Source organism: Mya arenaria, chromosome 12 (assembly GCF_026914265.1).
Source record: "Mya arenaria isolate MELC-2E11 chromosome 12, ASM2691426v1".
Lineage (NCBI taxonomy): Eukaryota > Metazoa > Mollusca > Bivalvia > Myida > Myidae > Mya > Mya arenaria.
This window is the reverse complement of record NC_069133.1, coordinates 28,822,906-28,839,656: the sequence shown is the minus strand read 5'-3', so window position 1 is coordinate 28,839,656 and position 16,751 is coordinate 28,822,906.

Below are 16,751 nucleotides of genomic sequence, written 5' to 3'. Positions count from 1 at the left end.
AGAGTTGGATGGCTAAAACATATTACGAAGGATGGTTATGTTTCCTTACAATACAAGAGTTGGATGGCTAAAACATATTACGAAGGATGGTTATGTTTCCTTACAATACAAGAGTTGGATGGCTAAAACATATTACGAAGGATGGTTATGTTTCCTTACAATACAAGAGTTGGATGGCTAAAACATATTACGAAGGATGGTTATGTTTCCTTACAATACAAGAGTTGGATGGCTAAAACATATAACGAAGAAAGGGTTTGTTTCCTTACAATACAAGAGTTGGATGGCTAAAACATATTACGAAGGATGGTTATGTTTCCTTACAATACAAGAGTTGGATGGCTAAAACATATTACGAAGGATGGTTATGTTTCCTTACAATACAAGAGTTGGATGGCTAAAACATATTACGAAGGATGGTTATGTTTCCTTACAATACAAGAGTTGGATGGCTAAAACATATTACGAAGGATGGTTATGTTTCCTTACAATACAAGAGTTGGATGGCTAAAACATATTACGAAGGATGGTTATGTTTCCTTACAATACAAGAGTTGGATGGCTAAAACATATTACGAAGGATGGTTATGTTTCCTTACAATACAAGAGTTGGATGGCTTAAACATATAACGAAGAAAGGGTTTGTTTCCTTACAATACAGGAATAAAGGTCGATGTTGTTTCCAAAACTCTGCAAGAGACTCGACTGCTTAAATGTGTTATAAAGGTAGTTGTTTTTAACATTGACATACAAGAGTTTCACGGCTTTAATATGTTCTGAATGTAGATGTTGGTTCCAAAATTCTACAAAGGATTCGACTGCTACAATGTTTAATAAAGGTAGTGATTATTTACATAAATTTACAGGAGTAATTTCACGGCTACAATATGTTTTAAAAGTAGATGCTGTTTCCATAACAATTAAACAGTTGGACGGCTACAGTACAAGATATACAACATATTATAAAGGCAGATGTTGTTTTCATATCTTTACAAGGGTTGCGCAGCTACATTATTGTTATTTAAGTAGAGGTTGTTTCCAATGCATTTCCTTAGTGCACTTTACAAAATGTGTGTGTTTGTTGTTGTGGTGTCAAGTTTCTCAGAGGCAAGTGTATTAATATATTCTATCTGTTTAGGTTCTCTAAGGTGTTCGCATTGTTGAAACAACATCTTTTTAATATACAGAACAGCCATATACATTAATGGACCATATTGGTGCACTGTCAACTAAACAGAGATATGCGCATTGTATTACAAACAAACTAAAGCAGGGACGGGTACTGATTTGTTTGCTAATATAACTATGTAATCTGACTGTAGGATTCCAGGCGGGAAAATATCATCTCGTCTAAGATTTCTTCCCGGCTATGGACGCGTGTTTTGTCTGCATCTAGACATAATGATAGAATATCTGCAAATGATATCTTACCGAGTATGTACCATTCAGACAGTGTACACAGATTCTGCTGTTCAGGTGCATCATGTCCCAGACAATAAAAAAACCAATTATTTGTGGGATTACACTTCGTCATTTCTCCCGATTAATGGTGTTTCCGTTCTGACAGCAACGCAAAAATGTTTTCAATTTCCGTCTGCATGGTCTGTCAGTAAAACAAGACGAAACGTTTCTAATTACGTATAATTTAAGCTAAAGTACATATGGTGGAGAGTGTTATATAAACTTACAATTTATAACTTAATTTTGTGAAAGCCAATTGTATAAAAGTAGGCTAGATTTAACCGCTGGTTAGGACTTATCCACGTTTATACAATTGGCTGCAGAAGTGTGTTGTAGCAGAAATCTACGTGTAAGAGCATATATTTTCTCTTCGTATTCTTTTACTGTTGGAAGATGGATACATGTACAAAATACATCTAAAGGTAAACTCATAGTACGCGATTTTCTTTTTATAAAAATTAAGGTCATGTGAGTTTTACATAAAAAATAGCACATTTATGTTGTTATTTTTCAACAAATTCAATGGTTGGAAGACTGTAACGCCACTTGCATGGTTCCTTGCACCGACTTTTTGAGTATTGAATATACTGAGTTGTTTTTCTGTAACCACCTGTTTTTCACAAATATTTGTTTTTAAAATTATTGTCCATACATGATCTGTATATCCCTATTTTTTACACTTACACATTAATTTCAGGTAAAATCAAAGAGAACATTTTAATCAGTATTTTGCTTCTCTTGTAAAAATTTGAAAATGTCAGTAACATGAGTTATATCAATCAGTAGACGAAATGCGATGACAATTATACCGATAACCTTAACTTTTCCATTAATCATTATACTTGCCTATTTTTGGACTACATTAAAGTTTCAGGCAATTAATCGTATAAATAGTTTTTATTCATTTAATAAAATAAAACACAAAGGTGTAATCAAATATCAACAGCTTATTCTACCCATTGATGGTGTGTGCGCAACACTGCCATCTCTTCCATAAAACGGATCCAACGGTATTCCATTTTCAGGAAGCAGTAAGACAAAACAGTATCCCGAAATATTAGCGTTTTGCATGCAATCGGATCAACTTACACATGAAATTGTCACCAAACAGACGCTATACCAGTGTATCGCACAATATTTTAGTATAATAATATGTTTTTGTTCTATTTGTTATTCAGACATACAAATTATACATGCACTTGCAAACGAATCACACACAACAAACAAATGGGTTGGGCTACAAGTTATACCATCATTGTGTTCAGCTCTTCCCATAACTGCAACGTGCCAGTTGCACTTTACTGTGTAACTACAGATGCCACATGCAACCCGGCCTATCGTTATCGTCATGTTAACCCATTTTTTTTATAAAACTTGATCGGAATGTTTGACGTCATGAATGTAAGTCAATTTCAGTCCATTGTCATGTTCGGTCGAAAGTAAGGCCGAAAACAAGCATCTATATAAACTGTTAAAAACACTTAGCCCCATTTTCTCGAAAAATCTTCAGTATTATTCGCTTTAGTATCTAATTTCGCTTAGAAAAAATACTTACTTAAATATGATTTTATGAAACATCATAATCACCTCAAATATCTTTTTCTTATTATTTCATCATCATCATCAGCAGCAGCAGCAGCAGCAGCAGCAGCAGCAGCAGCAGCAGCAGCAGCAAAACACTTGGGAAATTCACTTACGTAACCAATTTAAGTACAATTTGTATAAATAAGACAAAATTAGCCCTTTGGAGCTAACATGCTGCATGAAATGGCGGGAAACGCTTGTCAGAATGCTAAAGATATTTTCTTTGAAATTTTGATTTCATTTCAGGACAACGTTTTGGCTATAAAAAGTATTCTGTTTTAAAACCGGAACATAATTTCCCGCTTTCAAAAGACAATCCTGTTGTAAAAACTGAGTAGGAAAGGAACGGTGTCGAGCTCATCAAATGAATGCCTATATATGGTGAATGTTCGTTGTAGCGAGTTGTCTTTAACCCACTGACACACTGCCATATATAACCTGTTTCTGAAAGAAAGCGGATAAAAGCATGTATTGTGATAGCAAAAATACTGTAACAAGTTTAGTTCAGAACCATATAATTAAATGTCATCACACTCCAAGTCGGGTGTAATCAGATATAACCATTTTATAAAAAAAAACGCGGTGAAATGTATCTTTTGTAACATACCTTGCTACATTGAATACATGGGTTTATATTTTTAATATTGTACTGAGCTATGTGCTCCGTTTTCGTACGTTATATGGTGTATAAGAACCATTTTTAATATTCTCTAATGGAGGCACGGTCATTTTACTGCAGCTATGAGCCCCATTAATTTGTACCAACAAAAAGGGATCATACGCCCTGAAAAAAACAAGCACCCTTGCGTTTGGTCAATAATTTGTCTTACCCTTTGAATCTGTACAATCCACGAGTTACTTGCAATATTAAATACTTTGCAATGGTAGAACGGCTAAATATATAATACAAGGTTAGTGCCATGGATGGAGGAAGTTTATCTGGCGTGGCAGAGGAATCAATCGGGTGAGCCGAAGATTGTTTTGGTCGGTTGCTGGCCGACTATTGAAGCATTTTGTGGCTTTCCTCTGACATTTCAGATTAGAAAAAAGGTCCGTTTCCGCGGTCAAATGCCAAACTGACTGTAGATAAACATTTACTATCCTAATAAACTGAAATTACACGGCACCTTGTTATTTGATCAATTTGTATTCTAGTGACAGGATAAACATCACGAATGAATGTTAAGCCTCCATACAATACAAGAGTTGGATAACTACATCATATTACGGAGGTAGGTTTAGTTTCCATACAAAACAAGTTGGATACCTACATCACATTACGAAGGTAGGTTTAGTTTCCACACAATACAAGTTGGATAGCTACATCATAATACGGTGGTAGGTTTAGTTTCCATACTATACGATAGTTAGATGGCTACAGCATATGGTGAAGGTAGGTTTAGTTTCCATACCAAACAATATTTGGATGGCTACAGCATATAACGAAGGTAGGTAAAGTTTCCATACAATACAATAGTTGGATAGCTACATCATATAACAAATGTTAGATTTGTTTCCATTCAATACGATAGTTGTACGGCTACAACATATTACGAAGATAGGATTAGTTCCCATACTATACGATAGAAGAATGGCTACAGCATATAACGAAGGTGTGATTAGTCCCCATACTATACGATAGTTGAATGGCTACAGAATATAACGAAGTGGTTTAGTTTTCATACTGTACAATAGTTGGATGGCTACAACATATAACGAAGGTAGGATTAGTTCCCATACTATACAATAGTTGGATGGCTACAGCATATAACGAAGGTAGGATTAGTTCCCATACTATACGATAGTTGAATGGCTACAGCATATAACGAAGGTAGGATTAGTTCCCATACTATACGATAGTTGAATGGCTACAGCATATAACGAAGGTGGGATTGGTTCCCATACTATACGAAAGTTGGATGGCTACAGCATTAAACGAAGGTGGGATTCGTTCCTATACTATACAATAGTTGAATGGCTACAGAATATAACGAAGGTAGGATTAGTTCCCATACTATACGAAAGTTGGATGGCTACAGCATATAACGAAGGTAGGATTTGTTCCCATACTATACGATAGTTGAATGGCTACAGCATATAACGAAGGTAGGATTTGTTCCCATACTATACGAAAGTTGGATGGCTACAGCATATGGTGAAGGTAGGATTAGTTCCCATACTATACAATAGTTGGATGGCTACAGCATATAACGAAGGTAGGATTATTTGCCATACTATACGAAAGTTGGATGGCTACAGCATATAACGAAGGTAGGATTAGTTCCCATACTATACAATAGTTGGATGGCTACAGCATATAACGAAGGTAGGATTAGTTCCCATACTATACAATAGTTGGATGGCTACAGCATATAACGAAGGTAGGATTAGTTCCCATACTATACGAAAGTTGGATGGCTACAGCATATAACGAAGGTAGGATTAGTTCCCATACTATACGATAGTTGGATGGCTACAGCATATAACGAAGGTAGGATTAGTTTCCATACTATACAAAAGTTGGATGGCTACAGCATATAACGAAGGTAGGATTAGTTTCCATACTATACGAAAGTTGGATGGCTACAGCATATAACGAAGGTAGGATTAGTTCCCATACTATACGATAGTTGGATGGATACAGCATATAACGAAGGTAGGATTAGTTTCCATACTATACGAAAGTTGGATAGCTACACCATATAACGAAGGTAGGATTAGTTTCCATACTATACGATAGTTGGATGGCTACAGCATATAAAGAAGGTAGGATTAGTTCCCATCCTATACGAAAGTTGGATGGCTACAGCATATAACGAAGGTAGGATTAGTTCCCATACTATACGAAAGTTGGATGGCTACAGCATATAACGAAGGTAGGATTAGTTCCCATACTATACGATAGTTGGATGGCTACAGCATATAACGAAGGTAGGATTAGTTTCCATACTATACGAAAGTCGGATGGCTACAGCATATAACGAAGGTAGGATTAGTTCCCATCCTATACGAAAGTTGGATGGCTACAGCATATAACGAAGGTAGGATTAGTTCCCATACTATACGATAGTTGGATGGCTACAGCATATAACGAAGGTAGGATTAGTTCCCATACTATACGATAGTTGGATGGCTACAGCATATAACGAAGGTAGGATTAGTTCCCATACTATACGAAAGTCGGATGGCTACAGCATATAACGAAGGTAGGATTAGTTCCCATACTATACGAAAGTTGGATGGCTAGAGCATATAACGAAGGTAGGATTAGTTCCCATACTATACGAAAGTTGGATGGCTACAGCATATAACGAAGGTAGGATTAGTTCCCATACTATACGATAGTTGGATAGCTACAGCATATAATGAAGGTAGGATTAGTTTCCATACTATACGAAAGTTGGATGGCTACAGCATATAACGAAGGTAGGATTAGTTCCCATACTATACGATAGTTGGATGGATACAGCATATAACGAAGGTAGGATTAGTTCCCATACTATACGATAGTTGAATGGCTACAGCATATAACGAAGGTAGGATTATTTCTCATACTATATGATAGTTGGATGGCTACAGCATATAACGAAGGTAGGATTAGTTCCCATACTATACGAAAGTTGGATGGCTACAGCATATAACGAAGGTGGGATTCGTTCCCATACTATACGGAAGTTGGATGGCTACAGCATATAACGAAGGTAGGATTAGTTCCCATACTATACGAAAGTTGGATGGCTACAGCATATAACGAAGGTGGGATTCGTTCCCATACTATACGAAAGTTGGATGGCTACAGCATATAACGAAGGTGGGATTCGTTCCTATCCTATACAATAGTTGAATGGCTACAGCATATAACGAAGGTAGGATTATTTCCAATACTATACAATAGTTGGATGGCTACAGCATACAACGAAGGTAGGATTAGTTCCCATACTATACAATAGTTGGATGGCAAAGTCGGATGGCTACAGCATATAACGAAGGTAGGATTCGTTCCCATCCTATACGATAGTTGAATGGCTACAGCATATAACGAAGGTAGGATTCGTTCCCATCCTATACAATAGTTGAATGGCTACAGCATATAACGAAGGTGGGATTCGTTCCCATCCTATACAATAGTTGAATGGCTACAGCATATAACGAAGGTAGGATTCGTTCCCATACTATACGATAGTTGAATGACTACAGCATATAACGAAGGTAGGATTCGTTCCCATACTATACGATAGTTGAATGACTACAGCATATAACGAAGGTAGGATTCGTTCCCATACTATACAATAGTTGGATGGCTACAGCATATAACGAAGGTAGGATTGGTTCCCATACTATACGATAGTTGGATGGCTACAGCATATAACTGATGTTTGTTTAGTTTCCGTACAATACAAGAGTTGGACGGCTACAACACAATACGAAGGTAGATATTCGCCATACAATACAAGAGTTGGATGGTTATAACACATTACGAAGGTAGATATTTGCCATACAAAACAAGAATTGGATGGTTATAACACATTACAGAGGTAGATATTTACCATACAATACGAGAGTTGGATGGTATAACACATTACGAAGGTAGATATTCGCCATACAATACAAGAGTTGGATGGTTATAACGCATTACGAAGGTAGATATTTGCCATACAGTACAAGAGTTGGATGGTTATAACACATTACGGAGGTAGATATTTGGCATACAGTACAAGAGTTGGATAGTTATAACACATTACAAAGGTAGATATTTGCCATACAATACAAGAGTTGGATGGCAAAAACATATTACTAAGGAAGGCGATGTTTCCATACAATACAGGAGATGAATGGCTATAACAGATAACGAAGGTAGATATTTTCCATACAATACAAGAGTTGGGTGGCTACAACATAGTACGAAGGTTAGGACGGGAGACGCTGTTTCCATTAATATACAATAGTGGAACAGCGTCAGTGTGTAAAATTGAAGGTGCATTTTAATTCCACAACTATACAATCGCTGCAATGTGTTTTAAATTATGATGTTTCTATAGCGATTCTTAATTTGGACAGCAACAACATGTTATGAAGGTCGATTTTGTTACTTTAAATGTACAAAAGTGGCACAGGTACAATATATTATCAAGGTCGATGTTGTTTCCAAAACCTGCAAGAGACTCGACTGATACAATGTGTTATAAAGGTAGTTGTTATTTACATTGACATACAAGAGTTTCACGGCTTCAATATGTTCTGAAGGTAGCTGTTGTTTCCAAAATTCTACAAGAGACTCGACTGCTACAATGTGTTATAAAAGTAGTTGTTATTTACATAAATATACAAGAGTTTCACGGCTACAATATGTTCTGAAGGTAGCTGTTGTTTCCAAAATTCTACAAGAGACTCGACTGCTACAATGTGTTATAAAGGTAGTTGTTATTTACATAAATATACAAGAGTTTCACGGCTACAATATGTTATAAAAGTAGATGTTGTCTCCATAACAAGTAAATAGTTGGACGGCTACAGCACAATGGTTGCGCAGCTACATTATTGTTATTTAAGTAGATGATGTTTCCAGCGTTTCCATGTGTTTGTTTGTTGTTGTGGTGTCAAGTTTCTCAATGACAAGTGTATTAATGTCTACTATATGTTTAGGTTCTCTAAGGTGTTCGTATTGTTGAAACAACAACAACTCTATCTATTTAATATACAGCAGCCAATTGTATTAAACTTAAGAAGTTGGCCAAATTATTAATTGATTGGTAAATATTTATCCGAATATTATTAAAAACCAATGAAATCATTTAAAAGTGCAAAAATGCCTAAAGATAACCTCTGGACAATTTATTTAGGTTTTACACCATTGGCTGCGTAACAGCTACATACATTAATGGACAATGTTTATGCACTGACAGCTAAACAGAGATGTGCGCATTGTATTGCAAACAAATAAAGAAGGGACGGGTACTGATTTGATTGCTTATATAGCTATGTAATCTGACTGTAGGATTCCAGGCGGGAAAATATCATCTGGTCTAAGATTTCTTCCCGGCTATGGACGCGTGTTTTGTCTGCATCTAGACATAATGATAGAATATCTGCAAATGATATCTTACCGAGTATGTACCATTCAGACAGTGTACACAGATTCTGCTGTTCAGGTGCATCATGTTCCAGACAATAAAAACTCCAATTATTTGTGGGATAACACTTCGTCATTTCCCCCGATTAATGGTGTTTCCGTTCTGACAGCAACGCAAAAGTGTTTTCAATTTCCGTCTGCCTGGCCTGTCAGTAAAACAAGACGAAACGTTTCTAATTACGTATAATTTAAGCTAAAGTACATATGGTGGAGAGTGTTATACAAACTTACAATTATTAACTTAATTTTGTGAAAGCCAATTATATAAAAGTAGGCTAGATTTAACCGCTGGTTAGGACTTATCCACGTTTATACAATTGGCTGCAGAAGTGTTTTGTAGCAGAAATCTACGTGTAAGAGCATATATTTTCTCTTCATATACTTTTACAGTCGGAAGATGGATGTTTAAAGTACAAAGTGCATCTTGAGGTAAACTCATAGTACGCGATTATTTTTTTTATTTAAGGAATGAATTGCGTGGTTGATGTCATTATCGGGGTATGAACGCAATTGGGTTGGTCAATGTGTGTGGAGTCCGAAGGACTCCACGCGTACTTTGACCAACCCAATTGCGTTCATATCCCCGATAATGACAGTAACCCCGCAATTCATTCCTTATATTTACACCAATAGTTCATTATTTCATTCAAGAATTGTTAAAAAAAAAACTTCATTTCATTTGAGAAAACCTTTCAGTAATCCGTTCTTACCCATTCTGTAAATAGAACGACCCGACTATAACCGGAAACATTTTTTTCAAATGACGTCACAATAACGCGGGAAAAGATCAACCACTTGAAATCACTTTAAAACGTAAAATTAAAACAATTCTGGTACGAATATATTTAAAATAGAATAAACTTACACTTTTAAAAATGTTGATCTATATTTTACGGGACCTGCAGACACAATACAACCAATAACAAGATCAATAGCTTTCATGTATATTGTTATGCAATGAATTACGATCCGAACATATCTGAAGATGTTGCGTTCATCGATTGATGAACGCAATTGCCGAAAGGCAGTTCATTTAAGGAACGGAAGTTGAGGTGTAAATATATAAAAATTTGAAACAACAACAACTCTATCTATTTAATATACAGCAGCCAATTGTATTAAACTTAAGAAGTTGGCCAAATTATTAATTGATTGGTAAATATTTATCCGAATATTATTAAAAACCAATGAAATCATTTAAAAGTGCAAAAATGCCTAAAGATAACCTCTGGACAATTTATTAAGGTTTTACACCATTGGCTGCGTAACAGCTACATACATTAATGGAAAATGTTTATGCACTGACAGCTAAACAGAGATGTGCGCATTGTATTGCAAACAAATAAAGAAGGGACGGGTACTGATTTGATTGCTTATATAGCTATGTAATCTGACTGTAGGATTCCAGGCGGGAAAATATCATCTGGTCTAAGATTTCTTCCCGGCTATGGACGCGTGTTTTGTCTGCATCTAGACATAATGATAGAATATCTGCAAATGATATCTTACCGAGTATGTACCATTCAGACAGTGTACACAGATTCTGCTGTTCAGGTGCATCATGTTCCAGACAATAAAAACTCCAATTATTTGTGGGATTACACTTCGTCATTTCCCCCGATTAATGGTGTTTCCGTTCTGACAGCAACGCAAAAGTGTTTTCAATTTCCGTCTGCCTGGCCTGTCAGTAAAACAAGACGAAACGTTTCTAATTACGTATAATTTAAGCTAAAGTACATATGGTGGAGAGTGTTATACAAACTTACAATTATTAACTTAATTTTGTGAAAGCCAATTATATAAAAGTAGGCTAGATTTAACCGCTGGTTAGGACTTATCCACGTTTATACAATTGGCTGCAGAAGTGTTTTGTAGCAGAAATCTACGTGTGAGAGCATATATTTTCTCTTCATATACTTTTACAGTCGGAAGATGGATGTTTAAAGTACAAAATGCATCTTGAGGTAAACTCATAGTACGCGATTATTTTTTTTATTTAAGGAATGAATTGCGTGGTTGATGTCATTATTGGGGTATGAACGCAATTGGGTTGGTCAATGTGTGTGGAGTCCGAAGGACTCCACGCGTACTTTGACCAACCCAATTGCGTTCATATCCCCGATAATGACAGTAACCCCGCAATTCATTCCTTATATTTACACCAATAGTTCATTATTTCATTCAAGAATTGTTAAAAAAAAAAACTTCATTTCATTTGAGAAAACCTTTCAGTAATCCGTTCTTACCCATTCTGTAAATAGAACGACCCGACTATAACCGGAAACATTTTTTTCAAATGACGTCACAATAACGCGGGAAAAGATCAACCACTTGAAATCACTTTAAAACGTAAAATTAAAACAATTCTGGTACGAATATATTTAAAATAGAATTAACTTACACTTTTAAAAATGTTGATCTATATTTTACGGGACCTGCAGACACAATACAACCAATAACAAGATCAATAGCTTTCATGTATATTGTTATGCAATGAATTACGATCCGAACATATCTGAAGATGTTGCGTTCATCGATTGATGAACGCAATTGCCGAAAGGCAGTTCATTTAAGGAACGGAAGTTGAGGTGTAAATATATAAAAATTAAAGTCATGTGAGTTTTACATAAACAATAAGACATTAATGTTGTTATTTTTCAGCAAATTCAATTGTTGGAAGACTGTAACATTTATTTCTAAAATTATTGTCTATACATATCCATTATTATTATATACACTTGAACATTCATTTTCGGATATAATCAAAGGGGACATTTTTAATAAGTATCATTTTGCTTCTCTTGTAAAATTTTGAAAATGTCAGTAAGATGAGTTTAAACAATCGGCAGACGAAATGTGATGACATTTATAGCGATACCCTTAACTTTTCCATTAATTATAAATACTTGCCTATTTTTGCACTACAAGTTTCAGACAATTAATCGTATTAATAGTTTTTATTTATTTAGTAAAATAAAACACAAAGGTGTAATCAAATATCAACAGCGCATTATATCCATTAATGGTGTATATGCGCAACACTCCCAACTCTTACATTAAACGGATCCAACGGTATTCCATTTTCAGGCAGCAGTAAGACAAAACAATATCCCGAATTATAAGCGTATTGCAGATAATCGGATCGACTTACACATTCAATTGTCACCAAACAGACGCTATACTGATGTGTCGCATAACCTTTTAATTTAATAATATGTTATTTTTCTATTTTTTATTAAGACATACAAATTATAAATTCACTTGCAAAAACGAATCACACACAACAAGAAAAGGGTTGGGCTACAAGTTCAACTCTTCCCATAACTGCTACCTACGGTACAGTTGCACTTTACTGTACAATTACATATGCAACCCGGCATATCAGTATCGTCATGTCAACTTGATAACTTAATAAAACTTGATCGGAATGTTTGACGTCATGAATGTAAGTCAATTTCAGTCCATTGTTATGTTCGTTCGAAAATAAGACCGAAAACAAGCATCTATATAAACTGTTCGAAACACCTGGTGTAGGCAACTAAAACACTTATTATTTATTGCCACCTTAGCTTTCCATTTCTCCCACCTCAGATAAGTAGATCCAATAATTTTACCATGCTAGAATTTCTTATCTTGTCCACGGGCGAAGATAAAATGGAACTCCTTTTTAATGGTCACCCAATTGTAATTACCTCCCTAATCAACATTGTTTTGTTTATACATTGCTCATGATGGTCAATGTTATAGGGGTGTCGTGTCCCTTGTGGTTCGTAAACGTGCCTTCCACCTATTCGTCAGAGTTTTAAGATTTTTCATCAAGCACGGTCTAGACCTGAACGCACTGCAGCATATTCATTTTCAGCTAAAGCTTGTGCGGAAGACAGAGCATGCAATTCTCTCATAGATATTCTTTAAGCAGCATTGTAGTATTTATAAGAGCTGTATTTACTTTAACAGACATTTACTTTATTGTTGTTACATTTTACATGCATCTTCAACTGTTGGGTCTAACATGGAATACCAACTTAAGCACTCTTCCAATATTATATCGAGATTCACATAAATTTAAATTTTATTACAAGTGGCCTTGACCTAGTCGTCATAATCGTGACCTATTTAAAAAGCAGTTCATATGCTCTTTAAAATGATATAACATTGACCTAGAAATGAAGCCTGAAATACATCATAACACGGTCAACTACGTGCAAAAGCTCCTGTAACTGAAATTGTTTTGACAAGAAACTTTTTTGACATTTTTGGGTGCTGATTGCACATTTGCTGTAAAACTCATACATCATTTCCCATCCCAAATGTTGCTTTTAAGAGAATGTCTCCGTTTCATAATCAATTGACATAAATAAAAAACATTCATTTGATTGGTCATTTAGTTTAAAATGTTCAGAAACATTGGTTTATGAGCCGAGGAAATGTCTTACATAATGTTTATGAGAACTCATTATTTTACACCATGGTTGATGTATTTGACCATCATATTGTTATTACATGTTTTGCGTGTTACAGAATAAATAAAATCAGTTGATGACCAAGACATTTGGTATTTCTTTCCTATATCTACAGTGTGAGCAACGTGCTCTTTTACATGTAGAAACATTTTCTATTGCAATGTATCATTGTCCATGCGCACCATAAAGAATTTCAAATGGTGCAGCCTTTGAAACGCAACAATAGGTCTACCGTTATATAAGGCGCTTACACTCTTGCTTGATGAGCATTTCAAAAGTTTCCATAGTGACTCAGCTGCTGACGACTTTGCCAATAAAAATATTTAGAAGAGATATGTTATATTTAGAAACACAATGCCTTACATCTTTTAGTTGTTGTTGTGGGTTGTCATGCGTCTGTCTTTGTGAAAGAAGAGACATCTCCACGGGCCTTTCTCATAACATTCTCTGGATAGCTTCTTTCTTTGAAGTAGGACCGTAATGTCTCGCATTGTTCAGTATAGGTTGAGTACATGAAGTTTTTCTCCGACATCGCTTTGCTTGGCTGTATGGAAATTTATTTTTACATGATTTTGGATCTGATAAAGAATATTCGATATACTGGGGACAGTGTCAGTATTCTTTTCAGCACAAACATTAAAAAAAATATCCATATGACAAGTGTACTGTTTCGTGGAAGTTTTTTATGTTTCCACTTGCCGTTAGACGGAAGATGTTCCATGTATGGCTTTAAAACCCTCTCCATGTAACAGGAGATATTTGCCTTCATTGACGAGTAACCAGACACGATGTGGGGACTACGATGTCCAAGAGGAAATTCTAAGTTATAGTTCTTGTGGGTTTTAAAAAGAATGATAACACGGAGCTTTTTTCACAATTTTCCACAGATACCATTCATTTTTGAGATTTCTCATTAAAACTTTCTTTGTGGATTCATTTCTAGTTTGAAATATTTTTGGTCACCTTCGAGTTTGTCTTTACCTCAGCAGTATATTTTTACGACTCATTATTACATAGTTGCACTTTTATCCGCCTTTTTGAGAACAATGCTTTTTTCTTCTTGTAAATTATTCAGCGCATTTCGCTCCTCTAGTGATAAATTACTAATGGAATTTATAGTGTATATTTTGCTTGAAAGTATTTCTTAAGTTATATCATATATATTTATAAATATACAAGTATTTATAGTTTCGCATAATGTATTACACTCCTCAATCGACGACATGTGATGATAAATCATAAAAAATACATAGTTGCACTTTTATCCGCCTTTTAAAGGACACTGTTTTTTTTTGCAAATTATTCAGCGCATTTCGTTCCTCTAGTGACAAATGGTTTCAAATGGAATATAATTATAGTGTATTTTGTCAGAAAGAGTTTATAGCATAAATATACAAGTTTAAAGTAGGATCTCTTTCAGTTTGATGTATGAAAGTGGATTGTTTTTTCTTACATTCTATATTGGAATTAGTTTCATCCATTTCTTTTTCAGTGTCTTCATAACTGAAGAAGTAATCGTTTTTGTCCATTTCATTTCCAGAGTCTTCATCATTAAAGATGCAAACCTGTTTGTTCATTTCATTTTCAATGTCTTCACTACCTGACAATCGACAGTCATTGTTGTTTGTACATAATCAGATACATTTGAAAGTATTTTCTTGTCCCTTTCATTCTCCCTCCTAATTCTCTTTTGCTTTTCTCCACTGTCATTTGTTGATTATGCTAACAAAGCTTCTGTTTTTGAACATAGTCAGTTGTTGCATTAATTCTTGCAAGGTTGTTCTGTGTGTTGGGTTGTTTTTCGGCGTCGGTTTTGTTTGCTCCTTTGGTACATAAGGTTTTGGTTGTTTCTATATTCTTGTTGGTGTTGTTGTTGTTGGTATTGCTGTCGCCGATGATGTTGTCGATGTCTCCAGAATTTAACGAAAATTCTGCTCATGCTAATCCCCACTGTCTGGACACACTATTACTCTTGCAACCAACATGCATGTAGTGTAAACATAATAACGATTATGATTATGGCTTAGTGATGGCGTATTATTTAGACGGGCTTGAGGTCCAGCGCAGCTGACTGTGACTTCTTCCTTTCCTTGCCGGATTAATGGCTATCTTTTGGGGGGGAGAGGGGGGGGGGAGCACCACAGAATCATGAAATGGGAACCAGAAAAGCTTGTCATGTATTGCTCATATGATGAGCGCGCAAGCCAGTAAGAAAATTGTACATGCTTTGGGCGGGGTCTGACCTCCGTAAACCAATGAAAATCAGTACGGAAGCACCGAGGCACACGTACGGTTTTTAGATCTTCACATATTAAGTATGACATTTTTACACTTACAAACACATGCATCATAGTTAAAGAGAAGTATCTTTAAAAATTGTGAACAATTCAATTCAATTATTTTATTAGTAGAAAATGGCTAACGGCCGTAATAAAAGTACATAAATTCACGAAAGCATAAACAACGACAAAAGTAAGCAATGCCAATGACACAGACACTATGAGCGGTACAATTATATGGAAGGTGGTGGGTAAGGCACAGATGTATGTTATTTGTAGATATTGTTCATAAATTGACCGATATGAAATACTTTTATATAGCATTTTTGTCGAAAGTTTACTGTAAAATACATCTAGAGACTCTGAGTCGAATTTTATTCGAATATATGACCCAGGTAAAAAAACAACTTAGTTCTTCATATTTTTGCACCAAAATTCAACATGATATTCATCTTCAAACGCATCTATATTATGTTCAAAACAAAAAGTACATGCACGTTCCACTTTAGGAACCCCATTATGCCTTTCAACTTCAATACCCAGCTTTCATAAAACACCTAAATCTCAAAAAGCTTTTACGTAGAACATTTCACATGAGTTACATGAGGTATTACACTCAGTAGACGACGTGTGCTGATTAAAATAAGTTGTTATCCTATTTTTCACGTTCTTCGGCCTACGACCTGTCTATCCACAGTTAAATGTGCAAGTTTCAGCGCGCCGCAAAAAAAATCATTGTGTATTGAAGCTTATAAGTCATAAGTATTTCGAAGAATCCTTTTAATATCATCACATCATGAAATGATGCTATATCAATCATGAATGTTCAAAACT